General features: G+C 42.6%; 1 long non-coding RNA gene across 3 annotated transcripts in view; it reads left to right on the top strand.

The window, feature by feature from the left end:
- Position 1: 1 nt before the first annotated feature.
- LOC111092195 overlaps positions 2–6851 on the top strand; it is a 32999-nt gene continuing 26149 nt past the window's right edge. For all 3 annotated transcript variants that reach the window (XR_005377341.1, XR_005377342.1, XR_005377340.1), the window contains exon 1: positions 2–230. This is a non-coding gene — a long non-coding RNA (uncharacterized LOC111092195). The remainder of the gene's footprint in view (positions 231–6851) is intronic.

The following is a 6851-nucleotide window of genomic DNA, read 5'->3' as shown; positions in this document are numbered from 1 at the left end:
ACATTACCTAGGACATTTCTAGGCCTCCTGCCCTCAGCCCTGGGCTCCATGCATGTATGCATATATATATGTGCATATGTATTATATAAATAAGACCTGCAGAAAGGAAGCTCATGGAGCTCATTCTCTGCTTTATGTGCCTGCATTTTCTCATCTTCAAAACCTTCAGTGACCGTTCTTCCCTCAATTCTGATGTCACCACCTCCAGGAGGTCTTCTTTGGAACTCCCTGTAAGTGAAATTCACTGTTACCTCTTTGTGCTTTCGGTATTTCCTTGGTGCCTGCATAATGGTACAGTAGAGGTAGATGCCATCTCAGATTGAATTCTCCCAAAAAAGAGATCATGAAATAAGGATTCCAGTGCAAGTAGTTTATTTGACAGTGAGTGATCCCAGGAAGTTTACTCAACACTTTCATACATACTGCTCTGTTGCTTTAGTCCCTCTGAGAAACAGACCCTAGCACAGCTGTTCTACCCTCCAGTGTTTTGCTGCCCACAGGCCACTTAATCCAGGCTCATTGCCTCTACCTTTGAGGTTACTCTGGGGTGCTACAGGGAAAATTTGCTTTGTAACTATTCTCCCTTGCCTGTATAGGACTGCAAGTCACTTGGTTCTGTGGATTTCTCTCAATATAGTCTTATCTTCTCTTCATCTTTCAGAATTGTCTCAGTCCTGGTATGCCCAAAGCCCCATCCCTGCATTGCAGAGCCAAAGGGGATTTTGTTGAGTAGACACTCCCTATGAGTCAGGTGGGGAATCCACTGAATTGGGGGAAAGAAAGGTGTCAGGAATAGAAAAAAATATGCCAAGATAGTAAATTTAGACAAAAGCATGCAGGTAAAGCAGACTTTGGGGATAATAGTCACTATTTAGAGAGTTGGCTGGTAGACTTATCAATGATTTTACCTTCCTACAACCCTTAGTATTAAGAGAGCCCAGTACCCAGTATTTTACTGAGTAGAGTATAAAGTTTTGTTAAATACAATTTTCACTGACTACCTCCCTGGTTACTCTGATACTCTGTCCCTGTATTATAATTAGAAGAAACCAAACATGTAAATAGAGTTAAGAGTCCCTGGTGGCAGGACAAAACTTGTTCTTGCTTTAAAAGAAAGTTCAGAGATTTGTGCAAGATGGAACATGAGAGCAAAGGTGGGAGAATGAAGAACAAACATTTGGATTTTGTATAAATAGAAAATGAGATTTTTCAGGCAGGGGAGCATCTGGGGAAAGTGCATGCATGTCTCTGATCCTTCTACCTGGGTGGTGGCTACCAGAGCCAATCAAACAGGTAGTCGAATATTGGCATTCTTTCATCTGTTCTAACTCATCTTTCCTGAGAGAGTGCCTAAGGATAAAATTAATATGTGGAAGCAGGGCCAAGCGTTGGAGGCACACATCAAAATGGTGTCATTTGAGAACTTAAATCCTGATGACAACTGGTCGTGGTCATCCCACTTCTATGAATCAGTACATTTGTCTCTTTGCTTAGGCCTATTTGAATTGGGATTTCTATCCTTCGCTATTGGAAGATTCTATCTTATATATTCTCAATTTGTGTGGAGGTTCTTGATGGATAGTGATGGTTCTTGGTAAAATCAAGAGATTTCAGTAAAATGTGATGAAAGAAGCACAAGATTTGATATAAAGTGCACAGCTACTTAATATCAGGAAGTCCCAGTTTTCTGTAAAGTACAACATCTAGATCATAGGATTAGCTGAAGATTAAGACTATATATATATATATATATATATATACACGTGTTTATATATAGATATGTGTACATACATGTATCATACATGCTTGTGTGTGTAGCTGGACCCAAATAAAATAATCCATGATCCCTTGTGTTCTACTATCTGCATGAGGTAAACTCAAGGAACACCAGCCCAGTCAGTGCAGTGATCAGAGAGGAATTCAATGGTTGTTTGAGTCTACCATTTTACCATTGAAGGGGATCAAATTCATTCCCTGCGGCAACATTTGTCAAAATCTTCAGAAATTCCCTCAAAGTCCTCTGGAAGCTCACATGCCATACTTCAACTCAAATCCTGGTATGTGACTTTTCGCCTTTTTTCCCCCCCTCTACCTCCATTGCATTCTAATCCAGAGCTATATTTCAGAGATAGTTAGTGTTCATTTATTGAGTGAACAGAGGCTCAAAATAGCAGTCTTAATAGGCCATCTTAACAAGAACAGAAATTATGACCTTTCCCTATAAAAATGTCAGAGATTGTCATTGTTATTGTTGGTATGGGGAGACTGCATGATTACTAAGAATTTCATCAAGAGCAGTGCCTTTCCCAAGGAAATCAGAGAGAGCAGCCTCTAGGATCTCGCATAATCCTGGGGGATGCTGCAAGCTTCCTGAGGAGCAGGCAAGAAATCAACATGACAGTCAGCACTGAGGACTGCCATGAGGAATGAATGCCTTGCTAATTGTACACCTAGCTGTTCCTCAGTATAGATTTAGGCTCTGTTGTCTCCATATCATTAGTAGTACTTGTCCCTAGAAGGTGGGCTTTAAGAATGGTGGGGTAGAGAAAACAATGAAAATGCAAAGGAGAAAAAGAGATGCATTCCACCTCACATGACTACACTGCCCCTCCATCTCCCAGGGTTGTGAGGGAGGAGACACCCACAATGCCAATTATGATGTATCCGGCCATGCTGCACCACGTGTGACTCAAATTTTGAGGTAAATGAAGAGAGAGGTCTCCTAAGGCAGAAAGTAGATATTCAAAGACAAACTTCAGTAGTTAGGGATGCAGAGAGCCCTCTACTGCCTCCTTTCTCCCATTCCCCACCTCCTGCCTGCCACACCTTGCGCTTCCACATCAGGGGCTGCAGAGCTGAGTGAGATTTGAGATGTTTCTACAGAAAACCCTGGAGCAGATGCTGCTGGTGGCTGATCCAGAGCCCCCCAGGGGTACGTTTTACTGGATGCCTGGGGGCCTGTTGGAAGGGCTCTCCATGACAAAATTTCTGGGAATCTGTTCCTGCGCCAGCTTCCCAGAGGGTCTCTGGGCTGTGTCTTGTCACCCCAGAGCAACCTGGAGCCATGACAGACTGATAAGATGTCTCAAAGCCCAGCTCCCTGGCCTTCAGGCAGGACAGACTCTCTGTAGAACTTAAGCTCCCCGTGGGGACCAGAGACTGCTGGGATTATGTTACTAAGACCCTCAAACTACAGCCATATATTTTTTGACACCTCTATCTGCACATAGGCACAGTCAGAAATGGGATCTGTGAACTACCAGTTACAATGGGTCCTTCATTACTTAGAAAATGGGGCTGCAAAGTCAACAAAATAATTTTTATTCTTGGTGGTTACACCATTCCCATGGCTATTTGAAAAATGTTAGTTGTGTTACCAGCCTTCATGGGAATCTGACGACAGAACATTGCTCAATGGCACATGCTCACTAATATTTGTCAGTTGGCACCAATTACAGAACACTTGCTGATATGGGCCTTTCCTCTACCCCCAATGGAGACTCTAGTTTTACTTTTACTCCCATGGTTTTGAGATGCCTAGCCAGTCAGGTTTGTTTTCTTTATATGATTCTAAAAATAACAACTATCTTCTTTTATGTTTTATTGAAAGCTGTCCCACCAATTCACAAAGAGGCACCTCCTTTTAATGGGTGTTAATTCAGTTCCCCAATAGCAATACCAGAAAAGATAAGTATTTTGACATATGTTATTTTAAAAGTCTTAGGATCTGAGAAGCCACAGGCAAAATATGCTCAGAAATGAATGAAAACATGTGAAGCTAAAATATGCATTCTGGCCTCTGAGTCTGAGTCTGTTTCTCGGAATGCCCTATCAAATACCCTCCTCGCCAAAGGATCCCTCCACGCCAAACTTCCAAGAAACACCATCTGGTCATTCCAATCCCCAACATTCCTGCTATGTATGATCACATATTAATTACATTGCATATTTGCTGTTTAATAATATCACGTAGAAAAGTCACATGGAATAGCTTCATAGAACCCTGGCCCCAGGGTTTACTGTGATTCTGAGCCTGTTTCTTCCTCAGCTATGTGATCCTATATTTTACAGGGCTGTGTATAGGATTATGTAAAACATTGTTCTGGAAATCCAACAAAGTAAACTCTCAGTATAGATTTTCTCTCCCTTGTCCTTGTCTTCCTCATGGTTTTGTTTTGTTTTTTAAAGATTTTATTTATTTATTCATGAGAGACACAGAGAGAGAGAAAGAGAGAGAGAGAAAGAGAGTGAGAAATAGGCAGAGACACAGGCAGAGGGAGAAGCAGGCTCCAAGGAGGGCTCCAGAATCAGGCCCTGGGCTGAAGGTGGTGCTAAACTGCTGAGGCACCTGGGCTGCCCTTGTTGTTGTTGTTGTTGTTGTTGTTTTGAGAGAGAGAGAGCATACAAGCTCTGGTGGGGGGGGGGGGGGCGAGGGAGAGGGAAAGAGAATCTCAAGGAGGCCTCCTGCCCAGCACAGAACCCAATGTGGGGTTCAATTTCACAACCCTGAAATCTTGACCTGAGCTGAAATCAAGTGTTGGACACATCACAGTGAGCTACCCAGGAGCCCTTGCCTTCCTCATATTACTCCTTATCTTGTATATGGAGGATATGAGTGTTGTGGTTTTCAATTCTATAGCAAGCTACTCATGAGTAGGGGATCTGAGCACAAGTGTCTATTTGAAAGGTGATCCCAGGAGACCCCGGGAGGGAAGTGAGAAGGGAAAGAGTTATAAGAGAGCTACCAAGCAAGTTGCTGCTTTGGGTAACTGGGCCCTAATGCTGCAAAGAAACTCTAGAATGTGGCATGAAACATGCATCTTGGTTTTTCAATCTCAGGGGCTGGGGGTGGAGTATTAGTGCATCAGCCCCTTTAGTCTTTGGTTAAAGGCTGTCCCCAATGCCCTTCCAGCCTTTTCTGTTCTCAGACATAGTCAACCTTCAAGGCTCCAGAGAAAGTAAAGAGATTCAGCACTTCTCCCCTAAAGCGGTCAGGCCAGGAGAAAATGGGTAGACACTGTCCATATCTGCTACAGGTGACTTTGGCTGAGAAAAAAAGAGAAAAAAAGTTTATGATTGTGACTGGCTCCAAAAGAAAAGTTGGAATGTAAATATTGACCTTTATGCAATGCATGAGGTTACAGTGCGGACTGCTTTTGCTGACAAGAAGGGAGGTTTCAACCCCACGTCAAAGATCTTAAATCTAGCCAGAGGACTTCTCTAAAAGCCCAGTTATCTTGACTACATACTAAAGTGCATATGTATGTATCTTTATATGTGGACATTTGTATTCACATAAGACACTGATTGCAAAACCTTCTCGTAGAAGTTTAGCCAAGAAACCAGTCAGACTACCCAGTATTATTACAAGGAAAAGGATAAGTACATACTGAGAAGGATGATAAAAGGTGGAATTGTGAATCCTGACTGGTGCAAAGGGGCATCCTCGGAGAAGGGAACACGGGCCTGATCATGGAGGGATGCATGGCAGTTACCTGGGTGAAAGGTGAAGATGGAGATGGGGTCAGGGGAAGAGAGGTCATGCTGTGAGAAACCTCATGGCAGGAGGGAATGTGGAAGGAAGCCAACATGAGAAATGACTCCAGGAGTTTTGACTCAAGAGTCTCAAGGTAACATGCATTGGCAATGTGACCTTGGCTAAGTTGTTTAGTGTGTCTGCATCGAATGAAAAAAAAAAATCCTACCTTAGGACAGTACTGTCCAATAGAAGCTTCTGGAATGATGGAAATGTCCTAAATCTGTGCTAAGTACAGTAGTCACTGGCCACCTGTGACTAGTGAGCCCAAGAAATCTGTCTACTGAACCTAAGAAACTGGTTTTTAGATTTTATTTAATTTCAATTAATATAAATTTAAATAGCCACAGATGATCAGTGGTTGCGGTATTGGATAGTGTTGCTTTAGTGTGTGGTTTCAGGGACCATTATACCTGAAGCATCTGACACAGAATATCCACCCTTATACCCCCGCCAATGGTGAGATTCTGATCTCATAAGCCACGTCTCTCTATCCGATGCTAATTTAAAATTGCCTCTTAAACGAAAATTTGTTTGGTTCCAAAGTGGCTGCTGCCAATAATCCCCACTGGTAGTAATGACTACCCTGGCATTGTTCCAGCACCATGATGGACTTGGCCAGTTGAAGACAAAGTTCAATGAGTCACTAAACAATATGAAATATCTCAATTTTAACCAAAACTTTAGGCAAGAACTGTCTCCAAGGCTGCAGAAGCAGGACTCAGCAGATGACCCAGAAGACAAGAAGAAAAGCCCAGTTTAAAGAATAACAATCAGTGGCTGAAAGCTATTAAGTTCGCTCTTCTAGTTCAAAGAGATTTGAAATGGCAATTTGTCAGGCAACTGTTGTCACTTTAGATGCCCCTAGTTGCTTTCTTTGAAGCCCTTGATTGACTACAGGAGGCTATGCCAGATTCTTCTAAAGACAGGATTTCCACAGTTGAACACATTTATGTCACAGTAATTATGACTCTTCCCAAATTTAATCAACAAAAGGCAAAAGAGTGCAAGTTTTAGAAAATATGCATGTGCTCTGCAGAGTCCAGGGGATGGCCTGGTGACCATGAATAGGCTCAAACAACCAGCTAGACAGTTTCAGGCTCTGACTTGTGCTGATTAGATGCTAGAGAAAGTTTCTTTGTTGGCGAGGGAAAGAGGGATCACCAGTCACCCTGAGGATGTCTTCCTGAGTTCTGCTTCTTCTAGCCAACAGGCAAACAAACTTTAACTTGACTTTAATAACTTCTGGGAGAAAACAGGCAACTGGGAAATAAGCGACCTAACAGTATTATCTCTCTAGCTAGCAGAGGTAGGC

This window comes from Canis lupus, chromosome 24 (genome assembly GCF_011100685.1).
Source record: "Canis lupus familiaris isolate Mischka breed German Shepherd chromosome 24, alternate assembly UU_Cfam_GSD_1.0, whole genome shotgun sequence".
NCBI lineage: Eukaryota > Metazoa > Chordata > Mammalia > Carnivora > Canidae > Canis > Canis lupus.
Note: the sequence above shows the minus strand (reverse complement) of the source record. Positions and strands in the feature narration are given on the sequence as shown.